The following is a 26,884-nucleotide window of genomic DNA, read 5'->3' on the forward strand; positions in this document are numbered from 1 at the left end:
ACCAAAGGTCCTCTTCAGTCAGAAGGTGGCCAGATGGCTTGCTCCTTTCTTCATTATAGCAGATAGTTGTCAGCAGGACACATCAGGTCAAAATAAAAGGATGTAATAGTCCAAAATACTGTGGTATCACTTTATGAGCTGTAGTGCTTGGGATATTACAGTAAAATACTGTAGATGTATATGAACAATGGTCCCTTCACTATATACTACTAAATTGTCTTTTAAAATTTTTAATTTTATTGTGCTTCCTTGCAATTTTGTGCACTAAGAGTGCACCATGGGACTGGAAAACCTGTGGTACACAGGATCAAAAGTTCGGAGGTTTTGATCAGACAAGTCCTCGAAAGTGAACATGCTTACCTGAACTTAGCTGTAACTTTCAAATCTGTTGCAGAGGTGAATAGCTCTTCCAGTTTCTGTATATTGCCCTGATTAATGTTGAATTGCGATCAAGTTGCGGTGGAATAGTCTATAATACAAGGTATAGATGTGAAGCAAGGAGGAGGGAAGGAAAACTTTCCCAATGGAGCTTTAATCATGCAGCTCCCATGAACACTGCTGAAACATCTGGGCCCAGATATTAAAATATAGCTCCTTTGATAATTCAGAGAGTTCTGCACATTTTGGCAAAAGTCATTTCAAATCTGAGGCCAGGAACAGATCAGCACTCTACTTTACTGCTAATTCAAGAGTCATTTTGAAATAATACTGAAAACATCTAGGGCTAAAGTCCCCTTGGCAGAAAATCCTGTAGAAATGAATAGCAAATTATATTCTTCCTAAAGGTTCTTTCAGCCATCCTATAGATTTTTAATGGAGATTTATATCCCTTCAATAGAATTCTACAAGACAATTAAAACAAAAAAAAAAAACCGTAGAAGGATATAATTTTCTATCAAGTTTTATAGGTCTTTAAAGTAACCATTATGGACCATTATTAATGTCCATAGAGTCCTACAAAAATATTGCTACTACTCCTATAGGATTTTTCCATAAGTTTTGTTCTAAGTCATGCTTCATTAAAATCAGTGCAGTCTTACAACTATATCTGGCAGCACATTTTGGCCCCTTTGATCTCAAGACTTCATTGTCTGGGTATACCGCAAGAAGGACAGGAGGCTTGTTAAAGGTTTTAATCAGGCCGCAACTTTATTGTATAGATGTCTGGGACTACCCGACAGATAAAGTGTACAGTGCAAGCAAATCCATGCTTATTCAAATAAATTCTCTGGGGCTTTTACCAGCTCCCCTTTGTTTAATCCATGCTTATTCAAATCAATTCTCCAGGGCTTCCACTCTGCCGCTCCTTTGTTTCCATCCAGGTCCCCCAGCCGACCCATGTCTTGGACCTTAACATCCACCAGCCTCGTAAGAGGGTTAAGGAGGGCTATGAGAACAGGGTGGGGGGCAGGGGGGAAGGGTTGGCTCCCTGTCGTACCAATCATGGGAGTCCCCGAACCCTCTCCCCCATTCTGTTTCTTTATCCAGTACCTCCTTTTAAGTTCTTTACCAGGCCATTTATCTGGTCACTGGCTGCCCTCCCTATGGAGTATCTGCACTGAACACCCACCCAATATTACAAAATAAGTTATGACATATGGCCTACCATGTTTTCTATTCACCAGAAAAGGTCCATCCTCACACCCGCTGTGAGGAAGGCAAAAAAAACACACACTATAGAAGCCCATTCTAGTTGTGCGGGAAAAATTCCTTCTCAGCCCCCATTTAAAAGGAGCGACTGGCGTAATGCCCACAGCAAGTCCTAACCCAGCCTGCCATTCGCCTCCACTAGGGGAGGGAGGGTGGGTGCTGGCTTCCTCACTGCTTTCACATAGAGACTTGCCCCACCCAGGTTTCGTACCTTTATGCACATTCCTGGGGGGCAGGAGTCATTGCTGCAAAGTTGACCACCAAGAACCTTTTGCAGCAGTTTTTGACCTTCTTCCTCTCCCTGCCACCCCCCCAATCACAAAGTAGAGCTGCCCTTCTTTTGGTAAGCCCAGACAAATTCTGCCCCCTATAGTTGTGGTGCAGTCATTTTTAATATCTGCAGTGAAGTTCTCAGACTCTACAGATAATGAGTCTGAGTCTCCTCTCACACCAGTTAATAGCACTGGCCTGATGTCCTTTATGCTCCCTTGAATTTGTGGCCTGCCAGGGACAGCTTGGCCCTTGGCACTAGTTATAACAGCATTATGTTTAGGCTATATATGCCACGCTGGAATGGCCACCTACAAGGGTTGCTCTAGATCATCAGCACAGTAACCTTTCAGGCACATCTTGTTTGCCAGCCAAGTCCTGGGTCACTCCCCACAACCCAGACAGGGGGACAGAAGTGGCAAAGAGCCCTGTGCCACTCAGAGGTTTTTCTATGCTGGGAAGATACTTGGAGAGCCTAAAAAGCTGTATGAAAGATGTGGGTTTTGTTTTAAAACCTTCTGGAATGCATATGAGTCCAGTCCTAACAGGGTACCAACACATGCAACTGCTGTTGAAAGAGTGGGCCATCTATAATTTTTTTAAATTGGAGAATAAAAATAACTGGCTTTTTTCCCCTTTCTATTTGTTCCCTAGTTATTTAGCTCCACGAGTACTATCCTTTTTTTATTTATGCCTCTGGGACATGCACAGTCCTTTGTGCAGTCAAACCTTCTAAAAATTACAAGTCCTAAATTGCAAAGAAGAGAATATCAACATCATGTGACATCTGTGAAAGAGTTATGTTATATTTTGTTTAAATTATGCTAAATTCTAAGGCATGCACAGTCTGAGTAAAGGCAAAACAGGTCCTTGGTTTTGTTTGGACACATTTAGATGAGGTATTAACTACGAATTATACATTTTGTATTGGAGGAGAGGATAAGTTTCTGGAGCCTGAGGCCACCTGTTGTTGCCTAGCTCTGTTTCTACTTAAACTTGTAATACACAGGAAAGTGGATACTTGCCAAGCACACAGCCACCATGGGATCTCCAGTTTCTCAGCTAACCAGGATTGATTACTGTCCTTAGGAACTGATTTTTTTTTATGTTTTAAAAATATTCTATAGTGGACCAAAAGACAGGCAGCTATGCTGAACGGTCACATATCACTGCTTCTCTCTTTTGGGACTTTGCTTTTGATTTAGCCTTGCAAAATCAAAAGCCAAGAGAAAGAGAGTCATCAATCAACAAAAGTAGAAGTAACAGGAAGACATAACATAAAAAATATTTTATCCTCTTGTGTGCATCACTGTTATATCCAATAGGGCAGTTTTCCAAAGGAAAAACAAATGGGTAATCTTGTGCTTATTTAAAAGAATAATTTCTATCTTTGTGAAATCATAATTATTTCTTCCATTTTTCAGAACTTGATTTTATTGTTGCTGCTCCAGCACACAATCAACTTTTTATGCAATCTGGGCCAGATTCACATCTGTATCACTCCAGTTTTATATCAAAGCAACTGCCATCATCTCCTGTGTTTCCTTTGGGCTCAACTGCTACCTTTCTTCATCCTGTATATTCCCTGTCTCGTTGAGTATTCCCAGTGCTTTCAACTGAGTATTTGCTGAGTAAGGTACTATTGTGTATTCAGAAGGGTATCGAAATTGTGGACCTTAGTATGGAGCAACATGATGGAAAGTGATCCTGCAATGTGTTAAAGGGCTGACAGATCTGTTCTCTCAGGATCCAAACCTTGCAAACAGTACTCATGTGAGTTGTCCTCACAGGTAGTGTCAATGATGCCAACAGGAATAGTTGCATGAATAAAGACTATTAATGTGACGAAGGGTTTGCATGATCTAGTCCTCGACTCACAGGTAACTTCCTCTGATATAAATGAGAGTTATACATCTGCATCAAGGAAAAGATGTATCTCAAAAGAGAAGAATCCATCCAACAGAAGTTTTACTAAGAGAGAAATCACTAGCAAAATAAGATATTTAAATACACAATTTTAGCTATAATTTTCTGTAACTCGTGCCCAATTACAGAAGATTTCATTTCACTCCATAAATGGTATGTGTTTTCCTGCAGGAAACCAAAACACAGATTTTTACACAGAAAGACAGTTAGTGGAATGGGTCAGCAGGAATAATCCAGTTTATTCTAAGGACTGGAAATATTGTTTTAAAAAAATCTGGAAATGGCAGTTAATTCTACCATAAGTGCTGACTACAACTGATCATTAAAAATGATGGGCTGACTCTCATAAAGAGCCTTTTATATAATCATGCCTATAGGCCCAACCACTAAAGTGGGCATCCTGAGTAACTTTTGACAAATTAGTAGTTCCACTGAAGTCACTGGGATTACTCATGGGAATAACATTGTTCATGTGCATGTTTGCAGGATTAGCTGCTACAGTTTAGGGAAGGTACTATAGAAGCTGAGGATGATGAGAAAAAATGCTAATACCCATGTATTATGAAAATATTCCGTTCTTATGTCTGACATCTTTGCAACACAAAAAAACAATCAAATAAAACTGTAATACCATAATTAATTCCAAACTATTACATGGATATGTTTTGAGTTTTCCCCATTGTAAACTATACTTTCCTAGAAGAACTTTCCAATTTTACATTGGACTTGCTGCAGTATGATATTGTGTGAGAAGTTACAGTATACTGAAAATTAGACAAGTGTTCAAAAATGTGTTGTATAGGTTGGTTCATGAGATGATCCTTATTGCCAAAAATGATTTGGGGCTCTTTACCCAAATACGCATTTTCAGATAATTATTAGATAATTGTACAAAGAAAATGCATTGGGCTACATGCTGTTCCTTTGCCATTTGTCTCATGGAGGGACCAGGAAACTGAATTTCCTCCACACATTGATCTTTTCCCCGCATTCACTTCTGTTGTTGGCTTGGTCCACCAACCGCATCAAATCAATAGGGGGTTCAGCCTGCAAAGAGGTAAACAACTTAAATTTCCTATCTTTGCTGCACAAATCACTTTTCATTATGGGGACTGTAGTGGTATTGACCAGCAGTAACTCTAAAATTGATTTCAGATCTAAAACAATCCTGTGCCCCACACATTTTGGCCCATTGTTCTTAGCAGATAACAAACTGACTGCTGATATAACAGGAATATCACTTGTATCATTCTGATGGCAAAGAGGACAAGAAGGTGTAGAACACATGCCAAAGTGCAGCTTCTGTATTACAATATCTCTAAGAATTGTTACTACTTTTAAACTAGCACAGGGCAAACATTGTAGTAACATTTCCAGAAGAATTTTAAAATAAATAAAATAAAAATAAATTCAGTGTACTCACCCCCCTTTTTGTGATTGTACATTCCACATGTACATTCCACATTCACTCTAGGACCGTGTGGGTCTCTGTCTTCCTCTTGTGGCTGCTGTACATGAGAGATTTATACATTTTATTACTACTTCTAGCTAATGGACTTAGCTCTCACTTCAGCAAAACAAGAGGTTTAATCCTTTGCTCAAATGGTAGAGGGAGGATAGTATACTGGATAGGGCACTGGCTTTAGCCAGGAAGACCTGGGTTTAGGTCCTAGTTTAGCTACAGACTTCCTGCGTGACCTGGAAAATCACTTAATTTACTCTTTTTTTTCACTTCCCCATCTGCAAAATAGGGATGATAACTTACAGGAGGTGAGGTGATGAGTTTTTTTGAGGGTTTTTTTTTTGAGGTCTGAAATAGTAGGGATGATGGGCATATAAAAGTACCAAGATATAGTTTTAATGCTGCAGGTCCCAGATTCAACCACTATTGTCAGTCCCAGGGGGATTAGTTACATTTACATAAATACTTGTGGAAAGGGGTTTTTCAACTCTTACCATTGCGTGCTCATAAACAGAGCTGGGTGTGAGAACCAGATTTTCTGATTCATGTGATTCAAAATGTTGTGATTTTGAATATTTTCCATTCCAAAATGAAACATAATTTAAACATTTCAAAATTTCCTGCAAAATGGAATTCTGAAAAAAAATAATCTCAGGCTGAGTGAAATGTTTTGTTTTGATTTTGAGCCTTTATCACTTTTAAACTATTTTTATATAAAAAATCATTTATTTTCAAAAAGTCATTTTGAAACAAAAATTCAACATTTTCCATATTGGAAATTTTGAAGTGGAATGTTTCAAGATTATCAAAGTGCTTTACATCTTTTTTTCTAAATGATCTTTTATCAAAATGAAAACATTTGTCAGTGTGTTCATTTTAACAAAAATGTCCTTTGTTGTTGTTGGGGGAAAAATTGACAATAATTTCTGACCAGCTGTATTCATGACTAACATATTTACATTTGCATTAGAAGTTCTCAAGAGGTCTTGACACAGGACAAGGCAGGCCTTTAAGAGAACTCCTGGATCTGTTCTGTGTTTTGCTTCCTCCCAGATCAAAGCAATTTGGGGACTTGTAGTTCGCAGGGATCACTGTCACCACAGGTTAAGAGCAAATCCTGCTAAGAAGCCAAACCACAATCTCAGTGTGAGTAGAGCTAGCTAGAACAGCAGCTTGTTGGTAGGGGCCGGGGCAAGACCTGCTCTGGGTTCCTTGATAAGCAGATGCTGAAAAAGAATCTTGGGGAAAAGGACCATAGAGGGAGAGATGGAAGTCAGTTAGCCTGGATAGGAGGTAATCCTGGGGGAAGGCTAAAGCAAAGTTCGAGTCTGAAGCAGATGGCTGCTTTGTTGTTTAGGGCTTTGGGCCTAGAGTCTGTGGTAGATAAGGGAGCTAATATGCTCTCCGCTTTGGTTGTGTCCTTTGTGGGGATGAGTGGATACTCCTGCAACCAATGGGTACAGGGCTGTTGTGACCAACTAAGGATGAGATTACACAGACCCTAGAGAGAGGGCTGTGATCTGGGGAAGGTGAATGACTTTTTGTGGAATCCCTGAACTGAAGAGTAAAAGGAATTAGACTCTTTTTTACCCTTGAGGGAACTGAGGGAGCTTATAGTTTGGCTGAAGGGCTAAACTCCTCAAGACCAGGAGAAAACTGAGACACAGGCAGATCCTGTCCTGCTAATTGGGAGAAAATGGAAGCCTGGCCACACTTACTGTCAATAAGGTAAGCAATCTTTTCATAACATACTTCAAATAAAAACCCTATGAATGTGCGAGTGTGAGGCAGACACAGAGAGAGGCGGAAAGAGAAATAAACCAACTGTTGGTGCTCCAAATCTTTTATGTTATCCCCTTGATTATCCCGGTTTGTGTCCTGTGCATCTGCTTACCTGCTTCTAGCCATATGTTTTGGTAGTCTGTATGCCTGTGGAAGCCGTGGTTTGTTCATTTTTATGATGTCAAAGCCCCTGCATATTTTCTATGGAGAGGCAAGTTCACCTGTTGGTGACTACAGCATCTGCTGTACTCAGAAGGCACTTAGAGGAAAGGCATAGCTTACCAGTGGGATTTGTACAGCTGAACGTAAAACAAGGCCAGCTATGGGTCCCTGAACTGCTACCAATACTGCTGAGGTTCTATACTGGCAGATATAGCAATAGTATACTGGCCATATGTGCAGCCTTTCCCTGGAATGAAGTCTGCAGCTTGGCAGCAATAAAGTATTCCAGGATTTCCCGCAGAGCTCTCCCCTCACTTAACTACTACTTTCACATTAGTCTTGCCCGGCATTTCCATTATGGGCATTCCTGTCACACATACAGCCAGTGGGTCAGTTGAGCTTTTCTTCCTCTCTTTCAATCAAGAAAGAAAACCTAGTATTTTCAAGCAGGAGTGGGGGAGGCATGGGCCACTTATAGATCTTTCAGAGCCTTCCTGCTTATGTAGCTTTTCTTTGTTTTGTTTTGGTATCCCATCAGGCAGTTGTTTATGGATTTCAATATGTATCACTGACCATGTCTGTGGACTGGAGGTGTCACAGAGTCATTATTAATGACCACTCTGCTGGTGTTAAGTGCAGACTGCTGAATCTGAGTGGAGCATGGATGGTAAGTAGCTAATTGATACTCGTAGAGCTAATCCAGGATGTGAAATTTCACTATGTTGTTGCCTTCTCCTTCATCGGGTGGCATAGAATTTGATTCTCCACATGAAGCTCCTGGAGAATGTTGTATGGCATGAGATCAGCTGAAGTGTTCACAAATCTTCCTGGTTGTGATAAGAATACCACAAAGTTCTCATTGAGTGATGAGGGAGCAATTGAAACAGTACACATTGCAGAATGCATACAGAAAACTGCCATCATGCACTGCCTTCCTTGTATTTTGCCACTTGTCAGAGACTACAGACCTGAATGAGAGACTATATCACCATCCACTGTTCTAGCGTAGCCTGGAAATGTGTGACATGTGTGACAGTGTGACATGATGATTGCTACAGCTGAATTCAGCTCATTGTGTACAGCTCATTGTGGCTTGTCCGTGTGTCTGCAGTTAAGTGGATCCTCTCACGGTGACATGAATATGCCTTGCTACCTTGTTGATCAGCAGAGCCCTGATACAGCCTGTTTTGTGGGGAGCAGTAGGGGAAAGGAGGTACATCCTATCATGACGTGGTAGCAACTATCATTTAAAAAAAGAACCTTCTGGCCACATGTAGTAAGTGCCAGCATCTTTGCATAGGCAGCATTCACTAAAGAGGACTGAGGTTGTTCATGGTGGTACTTTTTGCCCATTTAACCCTAAACTAAATTCAGCTGGCATAGAAAACACTGAGGTTCTTAGGAACAACTGAGTCCATTGCTGGTTCTGCAGCCCTGTCTCCACATCAGAAAAGGCATTTCCCTGAGTCATTGTTTAGTGATGAAAGAGGCACCCCTTCACCTAAGCCAAGATGCTGCTGACCCTGGCTCTTCTGATGAGCGTATACATTGCTATGATTATGCTTTATATGGTTACTGAGAAATGAAATACTCAGCTCTTAGGGGTCAGTCTGCATGTAACTGTTCCCTGACATACTGCACCAATTATATGAGTTGGATCACTGGGAAAAATACTCACAGCTATAATTTGTTTTTGGTGTTTCCAATGAGATTGCCTGTGTGAAGCATTAGAAACATAAATAGGGCTTCAGGGACTTGCATCATCTCTTGTGTTTGGTCTCTTATTCGAGCTCCAATTTCTCCCCTACAACCCACCACAGAAGGTAAAGGTATTTTGTTATAGACACTGTTAAGGAAGGTATTAGCAATGTTCTGTAAGACTTCCTCTTCTAGTACCTTCTCTATGACTCCATTTCATCACCTTTCTGCTTCTTCATTCCCAAATCATCATGAGTAATGAGTTCCATAGTAGCATTGTCATTTATCTTGGTATATCCCAGAAATATGTCATTCTCTGCTAAACGGTCTTCTCCAGACACCATAACAATACACTGAACTAGTCAGACTACAACTGAACAGTATGCACCATGTCTCCCTGAAGTCTGAACACAGAGTTCTTGACTGCTTTCTCTGTCACATTGAACAAACTGGCCTGATATTTCCTTGCAGTAGCCCATTGTCATCTGAAGCTGGCAGAAGTGGCGTATTATGACAAAACTGTGCTGGTTCCCATGTTAGGGCTGATGCTTGCCTCATGCTAGGAGCTAAATATACCAACTGTGCAAAGCAGTTTCTTCATCCTTTGCAGTTATGACTTCTTTCTTCTATCCATTCAATGACCAGGAATGGCAGTTATTATATAGTACAATAAAGATGCTAACCCAGGAGGAGGACACTTGTCCCGAGGCACAGAGACAATGAAACATACCATTCAAGCATCTGTCCACACCCTCCACTGCATGTTCAGACATAAATACCTATGATCATGCTGACAGAAAACTCCAGGCCAGAAAATGCTATAAAGAACCTGGTATATTATGTATGGGGTGGGAAATTCTTAATACACCAGAGCAGAGTGTTCCCAAATTCCATGTCCAGAACCCTAGCCTGAGGCCAGGACTACAAAGACTAGAAAGAAAAAGACCATTGGGGAACAGCTACAGTTCCATTAAACTCTTATGACCAGTCAAAATTAAACAAAACATATAGGAACAAGCCATGGAAAAATTAAATTTATAAAATAATTCAGAGTAAATTCATAGAGTAATTTAAAATGAAGGAAATCTCTCCACTCACAAATATTCCTGATAAAGAATGTTGAGCAGATAAAAAGGCTGAATCTGCTGTGATTTATACTCTGTTCTTCAAACCTTTAACTTTTTTTGTTTCCATATTTGTTTCCAGTACAGCAATGGTTCACCATCTCATTTGTATCAAATGAGGATCTGGCCCTGAGTCTTTTTGTATTAACTTAGTATGTAAATTTTCTGGTATATTTAATGCTAAAGGTCACCTGCTTGATTTTGTTCTTTCTTTGGATTGTAGCAACCCTTGGAAGGTTGTTAATTGATTGTAATTATTTTAGTTAATCAATTTCGGGAAGAGGAACCTGTTTTACATGCAAGAGTTGTTCATTCTCAGGCAGTTTCCCGCAGAAGTAAACTAGCACAGGTCAGATTTGCTTTGTTGTAGAAGATACTAGAAAGATATTTTTGAACCAGCTGAATCACCCTTTTTTGGAATATGTGTGACTGCAGCTATGAGAACTGTATTGTCTACTTGCTTATGAATGAAAATGGATTTGTATTTCCTTGGTCAGGATTACAGGTGAGCAGGATACAGTTTTCCCACCCTGTGAAAATTGTAATGCTTTCAAAGTGTCCTGTTCTGCACTGGGATGAATGTGAGACTTTTTTGAAATTTTGCCCAAAATATGAGAGAGATTCAGATCCCTGCTCTGAATCAATCAGGTCTCTTTCTCTCTCTCTCTCTCTCTCTCTCTCTCTCACTGGTTTTGACCCGAGAAACCTTATCCAAGAAAAGTTAATCAAAAGTGATATGTTCCCGTGGAAAGTTTTGATTTCAACCAATCAGCATTTTGTGATGAAAGAACACTTCATCAAAAAATTCCAGAGAAACTGTAGTCAGGATTGTTGAAGCATTTTTAGGTTGTTGTTGTTGTTGTTGTTGTTTAAAGGAGGGTAGAGTTTAGTTTGAGAAGAAAGATGCTGGGTATTGATAGGATTACTAGGTTTTTGCACAGACAGGGAAAATCTTTGGGCTCAGGTTTGGTGAACTGAGTTCTGGTTATCCCTTGTTCATTAAAGGTGATGGGAAAAGCAGCTGCAGGATGTTTCAGTTTTAAATCTCATAGCATGTATGAATTTTTTGTTGTCTTTCTTGTCTCATCTTTTTCCTCTCTCATTTTTCTCTCATTCATTATTTTCAATCCTGCCCTTGTCAAATCTTATTCCTTCATCACTTTCTCAACTCATTCTTCTTTGTGTTTTAAATCCTATCCAGGTTGATATTTATAACCCCAATTAAGGCTGCATTATTGATGCAACCACCTTCTCCTTATCAGCTATGAATGATTAAGCCCAGTCATGCTGTTACCTGATGTTTTGATGACATCAGGGACATGAAAGGAAATAGTTACAGCCTGGAGTGCCTCATTTGACTTTCACATTTGAAAGAGGTTAAGGTGTAGGGTATGTGAAACAGGAAGTGTCTTTATGCAAAAACTCTGATTTCTGCGTTTGCCAAGATTTGCTGATTTCCACAAAAGTCAATTGTCAATGTTTTTTACAGTGAGAAATACTGAAGCACAGCCATATAACAAGTGGCAAATTTTTATCCATTTGGCTTTGCAAAAAGTGTCTTTACAGAGGTTTTGTGATGAGCTCCCTTCATCATCTGCAGAAAAGTTTTGGGCAGGAAGGAAAGTCTGTTTCCAATCTCGCCTCCCCATGACTTAATGCAGTATAATTATTTTTTTCACAGATCAAATGTGGACGTAGTGCTTGACCCCAGTGCCTGAGCAAATAAAATTTTAATTTTTAATTTATTAAAAATATATTGGTTTATTTGCTAAGTATTTTTGAACACCCTTTAAACCCTAAAGGATTGATTTTTCTTGTAGAAGTAGTGAAAACTAGAGGTTTTTCCTGTCACCTTCATAGTCAATCTGAAACTATTATTTAATGTTTTGCATGTCCTAACAGGAGAGTAGGTCTCTTAGAAGTAGTTTCTAAATCATGAGAGGGTTTTTTAAATTTTTCTTCATAAATGTAGCTGAATATCATGTTCAGAATCTTCAAATAAACTACAACAGCAAATCCTGTCCTCCCAAAACTTGTATGTTTTTGGGTTGCCTGTTTGTTTTTGCATAATTCTTCTTAAATGTACAGTAATTTTGAAAAATTGGCAAAGACCTAGTCTCAGATCAATTACATACCAAAATTCTGAAGGATTGGGAAACAGGAAAACCTTCTGAGAAAGAAGCATGACTTGCTCCATAAGGGTAATTAGCAGAGGACTAGATTGAAGGTAGCTAATGTAATTCTCATATTTAAGGTATCAAAGTCAAAACAAAGGAGCATCCACCACACTACATAGCAATAAAATGATCTTCACTTGTGAGTTAAATAATATAAATTCAGTAAGTGTCAAAATTACAAAGCATTTTGGTCTTTGAGCATGGATTCTTTTTTAGACTGTAGGTCTTTGGGACAAGGATCATGTCTTTTTATATTTCTTGTAAAGTTCCTAGAATAATGGGATCTCAGTCGAAAGAAGTGACAGGCATTCTGGCCTCTTCAAAATCTGAGAGTCTCTTAGAAAACCCAGTGAAAGCTCAGAGTGTTTTGGGAAGAATCTCCAAGTATGGTGAGCAATTATTATTAACCCCATTTTACAGATGGGGGAACCGAGGCAGCAGGAAAATTTTGAAAGGACTTCTACAAAGACACACTACAGAACCGGGATTAGAACTTCTCTGGACTCCCAACCCTGTGCTCATTCCTCCAAATTACCTCCCAAAAGTACGCCTCTGACTATAGTGTGTGTTCAATCACATATACTAATTATGGACAAGATGTCCGCAGCCATATATACAAGGAGTCTCTCACCCTTGCAGCACTGCTGATGTTAGATTCACCAAAACAGATAGAGAGGTGGTAGTCGCTGCACCTCTTTCAGGGTGACATAGTAATGGGGCTCCATCCAGTTCCATAAGACACTGTGCCAGTGGCATGGTGCAGCTCAGCATTGGCTCCAATTCTGACCTGTGCCTTAAGGGCACAGAAAATTATTTTATTATTCTTTTTTCAGTAGCATTTAGGGCCCAGATTAGAGACTGAGGTCCCATCATGCTAGGTTCGGTACAAACATAAATAAGACAGTCTCATCTTGAAGAGCTGGCTATCTAAACAGACAAGACAGATGGGATGTGACGTTAAAAAAGGATATAACATAGATACAGAGATCAGGATGATGAGTGGAAAATCTCTTGTTAAACCCTATGATTTCTTCTAGTTTGTTTAGAATTTGGGATAAATCCTACATACCTGACTCTTGAAACTAAGCCTTCTGACAATCTGGGACTTTTTGTGTAAGCACAAGGCTCACAGTTTAGTCCTTTATGTTGTGCAGAAAAATCTGTTATATTTCTGTGCATTGACTTCCAGAAACAAACAGGAGTTATGGTAAATTACAGTATATTACTTCCAAACAGTGTGCCTCACAAAATCACAGGTGCCTGATTCATTTTATATACCTTTCTATTGAGAAGACAGGCAAGAAATTCAAGTACAATATAATTGTCAGTATAATAAATGCCATGGCAAAATACAGTTGAGCAGTAGAGGACACTGAGTGTTATTATGGCCTATTGTTGCTATGAATAGAACCTCCCAGATACCAATTAACATCTCATTGCTATGATTACTTGTTACAGTATCTGTTCCACTAATCAAACTTGTCCCTTTTTAGTCCATATTTTGATTTCAAAAAGTTATACTAAGAACAGATTACATTTATCTCAAATGCAAATAAATGTGATGCTTAAGAAGCTAATTAAGTTTATAACCACTGAGAATAACATTAGACAGAAAATTAAATTTCTTTGGAAATTTGGTTTGGAGGAAAACCTTTTAGGAAACATTTGTTGAATAAACATAAAAGAAATTCTCCTAATATACTATAATTCAAATAATGTTCTGTTTATATTTTTCCAAATGCCAATCATATGTAATTCTTATAATTTATCTTCCATTGAACACCCCTCTTTATAATCTAGCAAAGCTTTGAGAAAAACATTTACTCTCGAGCATATTGTATATATGAAGAAGGAGATCTGACTGGGGAGCAATAAATATATCTAACCAAACTTCGTAAGAACACAGTTTCAGCTGTGTAAAAATGATAACACCATTAAAAACATATCAAATAAATGCTGCAGCCAAAGGAGCTGAAAAATCAAGAAAGGCATCTCAAAGATTCCTTATGCCAAACTTTTAGTGCTCATGAAATGTGCCAGACTGAAAGCACTGGAGAGTGAAGTTTTGTGTTTTCACATGATGTAGGCAACAATTGTGCAAGATTCCTTAATATGGGCTTGATCCGACAAAGTGCTGGGAGTGCTGCCCCCAATCCAGCTAAGCACTTAGCCATATGGACCCATATTTTTGCTGTGCTTAGTGTTGCAATGCCTAACTGATTTAGGAGCCTAAATCTTATTCTAAAAAGTGATATAGGCACCTTAAATGCGATTTAAGCTCCTAAATCAGTTAGGCATTGCAACACTGAGACTGCCAGCCAGGGTGTCGGTTATAGAATCATCGAACCACAGGACTGGAAGGGACCTTAAGAGGTCTTCTAGTCCAATCCACTGCAGTCAAGGTTTGACTATGTGTTATCTAGACCATCCCTGACCGGTGTTTGTCTAAACTGCTCTTAAAAATTTCCAATGACGAAGATTCCACAACCTCCTTAGGTAATTTATTCCAGTGTTTAATTATTCTGAAGCTTTTCCTAATGTTCAACCTAAACCACCATTGCTGCAATTTAAGCCCATTACTTCTTGTCCTATTCTCAAAAATTAAGGAGAACAATTTTTCTCCCTCCTCCTTTTAACATGTTTATGTACTTGAAAACTGCTATCATGTCCCCCTCTCAATTTTCTCTTTTCCAGACCAAACAAACCCAATTTTTTCAATATTCCCTGATAGGTCATGTTTTCTAGACTTTTAATCATTTTTGTTGCTCTCCTCTGGACTTTCTCCAATTTGTCCACATCTTTCCTGAAATGTGGCACCCAGAACAGGACACAATACTCCAGTTGATGCCTAATCAGCACAGAGTAGAGTGGAAGAATTACTTCTTGTGTCTTGCTTACAGCATGCCTGCCAATACATTTTAGAATGATGTTTCTACACTCAGTGCTTCACTCGGCAAAGAGTCCTGTCGCACCTTATAGATTAAAAGATGTATTGGAGCATAAGATGCAGATCCAGACCAACCCGGCTATCCCTCTGATAAGTGCTACACTCCTGACTCATATATAGCTTGTGATCCACTATGACCGCCCAAATCCCTTTCCATAGTACTCCTTCCTAAGCAGTCATTTCCAATTTTGTATGTGTGTAACTAATTGCTCCTTCCAAAGCACAAAGTACTTTGCATTTGTCCATATTGAATTTTATCCTGTTTACTTCAGCCCATTTCATTCTATTTACTTCAGGCCACTTCAGTTTGTCCAGATCATATTGAATTTTAATCCTATCCTGCAAAGTACCTACAAGCCCTCCCGGTTTGTTATCATCTGCAAAATGTATAAGTGTAGTCTCTATGCCATTATCTAAATCATTGATGAAGATATTGAACTAAACCAGACCCAGAACTGATCTGTGTGGGACCCCACTTAATATGCCTTTCCAGCTTGACTGTGCATCACTGGTAACTACTCTCTGAGAAAGGTTTTCCAACCAGTTACGCACCCCTCCTTATAGTAGCTCCATCTGTGTTGTATTTCCCTAGTTTATGAGAAGGTCTTGCGAGACAGTATCAAATGGGTAACAACGTTAAAGCACTGCGGCAGCTCTTTAATGTCATTGTCCCTTTTGCCTCCCCCCCGGGCCACCAACAGGGGGGGCAAAAGGGGCAACTGCCCCGGGGCCAGCGATTTAAAAGGGCCCCGGGCTCCCGGCCGCCGCTAATGTAGCAGCAGCTGGAGCCCCGGGCCCTTTTAAATCGCCGCTGGAGCCCCAGGCAGCACGGATGGGCTGGTTGGGGGAGGCTGACCCTCAGCCCCGCACCTTCTGCCTGAGGCCACGCCCCTTCCAGGGGCCAGAGTTGGCCTCCATACCAGTAAGAAATTGATATTACTTTCACCCCTGTTGGATGGTAATAGTTTTCATTTACTGACACTAGGACTGAATTCAAAATGGAGAATGAGATGGGAAAGTCTCTGAAATACCATTATCAATCCCCTGAGCCATCTAGTGCCTCAGCAAACACATTTTGATGGAATTTGTTGTGTTGTGATGGTGTCATCTCTGAGGCCTTGATTTTTTTTCATATTTATCACATGCTTTTGTCTTGCCGATATGCAGAAAGCATCCCTTTAACTGCAACAATTTCAATTATTACGAGCAGATTATTTTGAATTTTGAGATGTGTCCCTGATGATGCACCATATTTTTTTATGCCTTGGATAAGGAAGAGTGGTGATGGACTTGAAGCTTGGATTTAGAAATAATTTTTTATACAGCAGCTGACAGGTTTGCTGGATTAGTGTTTACAGTACTTATTGACATCCCATGATACCTTTCCATAGCTGAACAGAGTATAGATTGACTCTGGAGTATTAGCACTTGATGAAGGTAATCTGTTTTCTTGGCTGAAGCTCACAAACAAAGCAGTTAAATCCCCATTACAAATGGCTAAACAGGGACCCATTAAACTTCTTATAGGCCTGTCTCATTTCTATAGCCCCTGAAACATTTATAAAGGGCAATGTTAAAAATTTACAGAACGTTGACATAAATTCCTTAAGCAGAGCATAATGTGTGTGTATATATACATCTACAGTATTAAAAATCTGCACTCTTTCTTTAAAGAGCAAATTAAAAATAGCATCAGAATAAAAATAACTTTTTCAGCAGTTTGACCTACAATAACTGCTTTGATTTTGCACATTTTATTTTCAAAGTATCCTAGCAAAAGAAATTTGACAGCTGGAAAATAGTAATTTATACTGTAACTATCAAAGGTAATATTGATGGCAGTTATTCATAATAAAGCTGGCTTTGTTAATGTTTGTTTCAATTATTAGTTCTTCAACTACCCTGTCTGTAAAGGAAATCAATTTGTGATTAATATGGTAATAGTGGATATATCATGTTAATGAGCAATCCCGTATTAAGAAATATGGTTCTCCTGGCATCAAACCATAGAAGCCACAATCATATATATGTATATATATTTTTTAAGAATCAATCACCATAGGCCTAAAACAATTTTGCAAAACTGTGGTTTTTTTCCTCTGTTATAGTGAAATGTATCCTCTAACAGAAACTACATTTTTCACCATTTTGTTGAAAGTTTTGCTATGATAAATACAGGTATTTTGTAAACTTCAGAGTGAAAATATATAGCACTGCACTAGAGTAACATAACTTCGTGTCTGCCAGGATTTCTTTAAAAATTACCTCTTTTATCAGATGGCTCTATGGGTTGGCTATATACACTGCAAGCAATACCATCTATGATTGCTTGGTTCAGGCCAGTACTTTGGTGATATTTAGCAACACAAGCTGTGCTTAATCTGAGAACTACAGCCTCAGGGAGAATTACAGAAACTATTTGCATTTGGTATCCTCATTATAGAGTCTACTTTATATTCACTACAGCTAAGTCTTGTCTCTCCTCTACCAAGAGTGTTCTCTTCCTGGCTCTCTCACTAACCTGCTGTTGGACCTGCAGCAAATTATTTAATCCTCCGTTGCCTCAGTTACCTCTATTGTAAAGCAATTTTAAATAAATAGATGAGAAGGGCTATCTGGCTGATAAAGCACAGCCAAGAAGAAGACCTAAATTTGAATCCCAGATTGTGGTCCATGGAGTTGTACCAGTGTTGAAAAGGACACTTAGCTCTTAAGTCTTCTCTTGCCAGTCAGTGAGAACTAAGCTCAACTCTTGCACTGACAAACAGAAAACTATTGGAGCTTTCTTATTTTCTACTTTGCCTCGGTAAGGCCCTGAACCAAGTTCCCTGAAATCAATGGGAATCTTTCCATTGGCTTCAATCAAATTTAATCTGGCCTCTCAAAGAATGTCAACAAGGAGACGATAATTAGAGCGAGAGAAACAGCAAGAACTTTATTATGCCACAGATGGTTTGATGGCTCATGGACACTCATAATTTTCTCCTTCCTAAGAGGGCCCTAAATACAATGCCTAATTCAAGTTGCCCTTGCCAGCGATGGCTATGTCCCAAGAGAGTCGCTTTAGTGACTGGGGACAGTGGTATTTGTGTATAGTAGGGAGTCCTAGCATTGTAGGAGTTGACCAAGAATAGGAAAGCTATATTGTCTGGTTGGTTCAGTTTTATGCAAGTCTTCCTTTCAAGAACTTACTCTCCTGCTCAGGAATTTTTAAAATAAATAAGAGAGACAAGTAATCTCTTTTATTGAACCAACTTCTGTAGGTGAAGAGACAATACAAGATATTATCTCACCCACCTTGTCTAGCACTCTGAGACCAACATGGCTCCAACACTCTGCAAACGTTAAATAAATAAATACATAAATTAAAAAAACAAATGAGTTATTCTGTCTTTATGAACGTGGGAGTGTAGCGATTAATTAGACCATACTGTTTATACATTTTCTAGTTCCTGGGCATCTTGATAATTTCCAGATGGTGACTTGTAAGAAAAGGCCTCAGATGTGAAGAATGGTTTGATAGAGTGTAATTCATATTCTACAATTGCCTCAAAATATCCAGGGAATTTGAATCCCAATTATTTTTAGGTATTGCTTTTCTTCCGAACCAGTCATTGTTGCCACAAAGAGTAATAATAAAGATACCATTTTTTAAATCTTACATGGATCCTGAAAATATATGCTAAGCCATCTATCTACACCATCTGCTGAGGAAGGGTCAAAGCCCCCAGCTGTACAAACTAGGAATAAGCATTGCATAGCTGATATTTTATATGGACTGAAGCTGGTGTTTAAAGTGGTTTTAAGGAGATCTTTCATATAGATCATGGATGCAGCTGACACTTGTTAGTATATTCCTTCCTGTGCATTCTTTGTAGAAAAATAACAAACCTATTTCCCAGCTACATTAAGCGAGGGCAAAAAAGTAATCTCTTGCTTGATCTCTAACAAGTAGAGGGTTGTCTTATTTACTTCACAATAGATATGGGACCCACTGGTCAAACAGTCAATTAAATGTCCATCATAGGAGGGTAGGCAATCTTCTAGTCTGACAATTTCTGCCCTGCCCAGCTCCAAAACATGTATCAGCCATAAATATTCAATCCTGTATATTTTCAAGGGACATCACTGTGATCATTGTACTGTCAAGAATTACAGCACCAATTTGAAGCATGACTGACCCTAGCTTCATAACTTGGCAAACAACCCTAAAAGTGGGTAAACTGAAGAGGTGCTGTGAAAAGAAACAAATTTAATGAGGCAAATTTAATGGGGCAAATTTAATGGGGCAAATTTTGAAATAAAAGTGTGATCCCTGGCTTTTTAGAAAATTTCATACCAATATCCTTAAGAAAAAGAGGTGAGTCAACCATAAGAAGCCTACTGGATATTTATTTGGGATTCTAAAATAAGTTGTCAGTGGCAAATTATGTTCTATTAAAAGACCCAACACATATGAACCAGAAGCTCTGAGCTTCAGCACACTCATAAGTATTATGGGAAATACAAAACATTCTAAAGAAATCAGTGTCAGCATTAGTTTCATATGTTCAACAATTTTTGTTGCTTTTATTTTATTTTATTTATTTATTTAATAAATCAGACTGTCCCAGATTGTAATAATGTTAGATTCCAATGCCTGGTTCGCAAAGCAGATGTCACAAGAACCATTTATTTTGCACACCAAGGTACTGTGCACACAAATATTTTGATATTTTGCAAACAAATAATATAAATTTCATACTAACTGTGAACCTTATTTTTGTTCTCTTAAAAAAAAACAACCCAAAAGCAAAAAATTAATTTCAACTTTATTTCCATCCCAGACTGCCTGTTATTTCTTCCTCTATTCATCTTTCTCAGTCTTTGAACCCCTTGACAGGAACCTTCCTGTCCTCATCTACCACCAGCTCTCACTCCTAACTCATATTTTCTTCCTTCCATGTTACTTTATTTAGCTAAAGACAAGAGACCTTTATGTCAAGGTCTAGACATGGCTTATTGGAACTGTAACAAGGTTCTGGGGCTTGGGTGCATGTGCATGTTCCAGCATGCTTGCTATAGGCCTTAGGCCACTTACAACTGGGAGGAGTAGCTGTAGGACACAGAATCGGGAGCAAGTGTGTGTGACATTCATTAAGCCAACAAGAACAGACAGGAGAGAGACAGTGTCCGGGAATTACCTTGGAGGAGCTCTCCATAGAATTCGGAAAAGTTAGCTGGGGGGGAGAATATTTCTTCCCACTCCCAGCTTGTAGAAAGCGGTAGAGTCTTTGTTGCTAAGCAATTTGTATTATGTTGAACCTATTGCAGCTTCTATTGTTAAATAAAATCTGCCCTAAGGAAAGGGACTAGACTCAAGCATTTGGGCTTGCTTTGGACTGCTCTGGCTGGTGAATCTATTACTAGGAACCCAAGTTCAAGTTCCATTAATCTTCAAGGGCATGCAGTCAAAACAAGCCATTCACCCCAATGGGAAAATGAATCCCTACTTCTGACAGCAGGGGCCATTGGTAGGTAGGTGAAAGTGTAAAAAACTAACTTTCTAGCCTGTAATCTACAGTAAATGGAAGGTTGGGAGTGTGACTAGCAATGTGAGTTGAACTTGTAACGACCTGAGCTAATACTATGGTTGTCAGGTGGCTACAAAATCCTGAAGCAATTCAAAAGAATAGTCTGTGACCCTTCCCCTCATTAAGTCCCCTCTTCCTCCAATTTATTTTATCCTTCAAAATCTCAAGGGCTAGATTCACAAGAAAATTTGTGTGTGGTGATTGCGAGCAGCAGCATGCCTAACTTTTTGGTGCTGAGAAAATCAGTGGGATTCAGAAAATTAGGCACTCAGGCTTCCCATACAATAAATGGAGGGAGACTCTTTCCATTGATGTAGAATGAGTTTTAGATTAATTAGCATATTCCTTGGCTCCAAAACCATACCACCTCTCCAGTCAGATGCCAACTTTTGGCCTGGCTGGTGGAGGATAGTCTGTGTTGCCTTGCACTGTGGCATCCCCTTCTGCATATCTCCTGGAGTCCTGTTTATCCAAAAACCAGCATAATCTAGGGCTGAATCTAGTCCACTATGGTATCTCATAATTGCCAATATTACTGTGCCCATAGCAGTTCTCACATTACAAGAGACTTGGCTAATCCTGAGCAAAGATACAAACATGGATCCTACTGAACTTAGTGCAAGCTGCAACTATGCACCTGAGGTCTGAATTTGGTCCATTTATATTAGTCACTGCGTTTTGTTGATAAAATACCTAGAGCAGGGTTCGAGTCATTCTGGCATTATTCTGGGGAGCTGGAACAGTGTTGCAGTACTTCTGGTACTATCATTTATGAGTGATAATATAGTATCAGAAGTGCATTCTGGCACTTCTTCTTTTAGGATGTGAGCTCCAACCTGGAGTACAAAAAAGCTGAAATAAATCATACAGCAAGATCTTTTTACATGATCACAACCTATAGGTCCAGGCTCACATGATAGATCCATAGCCTCCCAACCTGTGCATTTTGGTTCTACACACATAGTTCCCTTTGGATAGATAGCAACGTTCAAACCCTTTCAGGAGCTTGGTTCAGCTTGTTTTGACTGTACAGGGTCAATAAATACTCCTCACCTGAGTACAGTCCTGATATTTCTGAACTCTTCAAAATGGGAATAGTTTTTTCTTTTTTGCAAAAAGGTGATACAAAGTACTGCTGAGATATACTTAGTGGCTGTTGCTGGTCCCTATAGCTATTTGTATGAGAAATCTGTGTATCTTTGGCAGACTGCTAAATATTACTGCTTAAATCTATTACTAGGAAGCACAATTTTCTGTAACTTAATTTCCTAAGCCTAATGAGCCTAGTAAATTTGCTCTGATGTCTTCCCAAGTTAATATGTTAAATCTAATTTCTTTGGCAAAAAATCGGACAAATTTCCTCTTAATTGAATTAATCTAGAAGGGAAAAATATGTATTATTGTGGAAATCTGTGATTTATAATCCACAGATGTGAAAGTCCTATTTTGGTTCCATTCATTTACTAGGTTAAATTGCTGCTTTTTGTTTGTTTAGTTTACCTGGAAAAATAGAAAACTGAATGATCTGATCTCTCCTTAGTCTTATAGGACAAGTTTGCTAGATTGTACATTATTTTTTAGCACTTTAAGATATATGGAATCTCTTGTTCTATATGATTATTTTAATATTTGCTCGGCTGTGCCATATGACATTTCAGTCACCTGTTACAAATTCATTGTAATGCTGTAATACTGATATTTTGGATTTGTCCATAGTCTTTAATGGGTTTTGGATCAGGCTGTTGAAGCAGTTGTTTTGTGGTTCTATGGATAATAATAATGATTACAACTTTTCAGCCATAGATCTCAAAATGATTTACAAAGAAGGTCAGATTTTTCCCCAATATTTAGATAGGGAAACTGAAGCCTTGTGAGTCTTGCCCTAAAACATACATGTAGTCACTCTCTAGAATAGAAACTACTTCTCTTGATTCCAGTGATGAGCTGCCAAAATCTTAACAACCAGTTCCCTATAAAAAGTTCTGATTTAAGGGATGTGCCCCAGTATGTATTTTTTGTACCAACAGGGTTACCATACATCTATTTTCCCGAATTTTAAAAATTCCTACCGGACAGCGATTTAAGAACCAAAAAAGCCTCACCCGTCCAGATGTATGTTAACCCTGCCTAAAGTTCTTTTTTTAGAAAGATGGGCCTGAACTAGAAATGAGCTCCGTTTCACATGTGTGGTTCCCTGCCACTCCCTGGGGGGTGTGCTAGGGTGACCAGATGTCCTGATTTTATAGGGACAGTCCTGATTTTGGAATCTTTTTCTTATATAGGCTTCTATTACCCCACCCCCCACCCCCTGTCCTGATTTTTCATACTTACTGTCTGTAATTGTATTGCACGTGATAGTGGAGGACCAGGCTAGGAAGCCCTGGGGTTCCTTTCCTGTTTTCCTTATGTTCCTATAGCTCATGCATCAGACTTCAGCTGGTCACTTGCAGAGGTCAGGAAAGGATTTCTCTTCTTCTCCACCCCACCCCTAGCCAATGTATTCTGGGTTTTGGTCTCCTTCCTCTGAAGCCTCAGAGATGGTCACAGCTGGAGATAGGACACTGGATGGGGTAGGCCAGTGCTCTGAGGTGGCATCAAACATTCTCACTCTCACATGCTTAGCTGGCTGTTCCTGCTCACATGCTCAGCATCCAGCTGATCTCCATATGTGAGGTTGGGAAGGAATTTTCTCCCGAATCAGACTGGCAGTGACCTTGGTGGTTTTCACCTTCTTCTGCAGCATAGGGTGCAGGTCACTTGCTGGGATTAATTGGGTATATTTTATGTAATCAATTCCCTGCCATTGCAGGGGCCTCAGGCATTGGTGCCCCATGGTCTCTCCTATTGCCTTCCTGTGGCACATAATAATCTAATCTCTTGAGGGCACTGATATTTTGATCTAATTTAGATTGTTGGGTTTAGGTGTGCGTGGTAGATGGTGCTGGTGGCCTGTGATATACAGGAGGTCAGACTAGATGATCTGATGGTCCCTTCTGGACTTAAACTCTGATTCTGTGATCTTTGACAAAAATATATCAAGGGCCACTAGTGAGCATGAGCTTTCACAGTGCAGATGGAGTCCATTATGCCCATTTCTGATCTCTGCAATGATAATGGAGGCATACCCACATCCCAACAAGCCTATTGTTCAAAGAGCAATAATTGAGTGACCTACCATTTTAAAATAACCTTGCAAATTGTAATTATAGGGCTGGATTCTGTGCTGATCTACACCTCATGCATTCCCTATTGATTTCAATGGAACTGCAGAGGGAGTAAATCAGTCAAGATTTTGGCTGTTGATGTTTAGACCAAAAATAATTGCAAAAAAAGTCTTGCTTTTTAAAAATATTATCAGCAATACCTAAGGTCACTTTCAATGTACCTGGAGTTTCCTGCTATAAATATTTCTCTTGACTGTGTATCTTTCCAGTACAACAGCAGTAATGTGAAAAAATAGTCAATAAACTGCAATTGTAAGGTCAACAGTTTTAGTATTAAAATCAATTTACAGTATGTTTGCTTGAAGTGCACATAAATTCAAAGAGGCAATAAGTATAAACAGAATAGCTGATTTCTTGGATGCACTCCAATATAATTATAGCTATCCACCCTTGTGACTATTTGTGAGTGTACCTTAAAGCTATTTGCCTGCCCTGAGGTACAGTAGCAGTATTTTATACAAGTCTGCATTTGACTGAAATGAAAAACTCAGTAAACTGGAAAAGATGGTAGCAAGCTTAAAGAACTGTCTGAGTAAAATCAAACAGCAGACTAAATGTACATTTTGATCTTTGTTAGCAAATCCACCCACCTCTTAGTACAGATATCTTCTCTTATTCTGTTTGGATTTGAAACTGAATTCCTAAAGGATTTGTCACAAAATAGAGTATTTCTAATAGGCAATTATAAAAAAAATTATCATCAATCACATTTATTGCAAACATCTCATAAAACAGTAAAACATTTATGTGGCTTTGGAAGGCAAGTATGTTGCCATGTAATATACCAATATTTGCATATAAAGAACAGCAGGCAGCAAGCAAGTATATTTTCTTTTTTTTCTCCCCTCACCCCCATTTATAGAAACGTAGCTGATATAATGTATCTGTTTAATTTACATCATATACAGCTGTAACACATGAGTGATATTAATTGGCATTAGGTCCCAAAAGCAACCCATCCTTAGGTAATCAACAACAATTCCTTCTTCAGGTAAGGCACATTAGAAAGGTCATCCTTGTCCAAATCCATTTGTCAACAAGGAGGCAGACTTTTGTTTCAAGCTGATGTATACCTGTCAAGGATTTTCACTCTCTCTCTCTCTCTCTACTCATATTTGTTTTCCCTGATTATCAAATTCACCTAAGGATTTTGTTTTCAAACTAACTAGTAATGTTGGCTCTCTCTATTGTTTTCATTGTTTCACTTATGAATGAGAATAAAATGTAATTTTATGGATAGAAATACAGCTCTTTTTGGGCGCTGACTTATGGCAGCTGACCATCAATACCTAAATCCACTAATCCTGTCTGTAATCATATGTTCATGTGCTGTGTAAACACTCAGAAATCATTTTCCAGAAACATTATTTTTATGGCACAGAGTGTGTATAGCATGGACTGTATGATACAAAATGACTAACAAAACGTTGGGTTATTTGTATGTCAGAGCTGGTAACAACTGTCTTTAGCTGGGTTTTGCACAAGCTTCATGGCAGTGAAGAGAAAAAAATGAATGACATCATATAGAACAAATCTGTGTGGTTTTTTGACATTTGACTTCCAGCTATCATTTTAAAAATATTCTGGTATCTATTTACTTGTCAGGGCTGGATTTAATTCTGATATGCTGCAAAGAGTTCTTAAGATATTGATATAACAAATTGCTCTATATTTTAGAGATTGATTCTGGCTGACCAAAATGGGCTTTCAGATTGGAAGTCTTTTTCCCCTCCCCTAGAAAACACCTGCTGAGATAGAAATCTGACTGCTACACAAAAGAAATATATGGTTTCTTAGTCTGCTTCTGCTTCTATCTAGCAATTTGCAGATGCTATCAAAAATTGCATTTTTTATGAAAATTACCTAAGGATTTGGCAGAAGAACCTTGGCTAAAATGGACCAACTATCCACTGTCAGGCAGAGTATTAGCATACTGATTGGTTGTTACTTCTGTCAGTCTTCTTTCTGCAAAACTATGACAGACCACACAGCAGGGAGCAAATGATCATTAATATCCTATCCTCTGGGACACAATAAACTGCCATTCACTTGCATACAAATAAACTACATAAAGCTTGTCAGACAAGGTGACAGAAAGAGAGATGCTTTTTCAAAATGGTTTTATACTGCATTGGGATGTGATCATTTAAGAGATGTTTTTGTTTCCTGGAGTATATCATCTTGACAGTAGTCTTTAGAAATAGAGCTAGAAGCTTTAAAAAGAAAGTCTTTCTTCATATATAATTTTTAAACAGCAGTAGGTACTGACTAGTGTTCTCTGATTTTTAAGCTGAATTTTTAGTCTATTTATTAAGTTCAGGAAAAAAACAACCACATTTGTCCATTAATGTAACACACAAAGGTTCAGGTTCTATGTGCACACACACAAACTCACATCTACACACTGGTTCTTTAGGTACAAACAATGCAAAACTCAGATTCTAAAAATTCTTTTGGAAGTTAAACAAACATGCCCAAACCAGAAAACAGCCACCCTCAGCGTTAACAGCATACTCCTTATAAGATCCATTTACAAAGCTAAAAGTTGACAATCTGCCAAAAATAAATCTTGCATTCTACCTTAGTTTTGGTAAGGTCAGGTACAGGTTAGGATCTGAAGTATTTGCTTCACATAATGCTATTCTGTTCTGGGAAGTACATGATGAGGATAATTACTGATTTATGAGGGGGTTTTGCATATTCTGGTTGCAGTGTATTTAACACATCAATCAATGAATTATTAGATGATTACTTCAGTGGAGTTTTGGGTGGGAGTTTTGGGTTGCATTAACCAGTCAGTAATGAACCACAGTCTTACAATGCTAAGAGTGAAACTGGGGCAGCACCTTGTAAAAACAAATGGCAATTAATTAATTCCTTTGACATTTA

General features: G+C 38.8%; 1 long non-coding RNA gene across 1 annotated transcript; it reads right to left on the reverse strand.

The window, feature by feature from the left end:
- On the reverse strand, positions 1 to 26,671 carry LOC122455661. Its single transcript, XR_006274026.1, has 4 exons — positions 26,576 to 26,671; positions 12,883 to 13,044; positions 5,270 to 5,354; positions 1 to 469 (listed from the first exon to the last, which is right to left on the reverse strand). It is a non-coding gene; the product is annotated as an uncharacterized LOC122455661 (long non-coding RNA).
- Between the last annotated feature and the right edge of the window lie 213 nt (positions 26,672 to 26,884).

Source organism: Dermochelys coriacea, chromosome 9 (assembly GCF_009764565.3).
Source record: "Dermochelys coriacea isolate rDerCor1 chromosome 9, rDerCor1.pri.v4, whole genome shotgun sequence".
NCBI classification, from domain to species: domain Eukaryota; kingdom Metazoa; phylum Chordata; order Testudines; family Dermochelyidae; genus Dermochelys; species Dermochelys coriacea.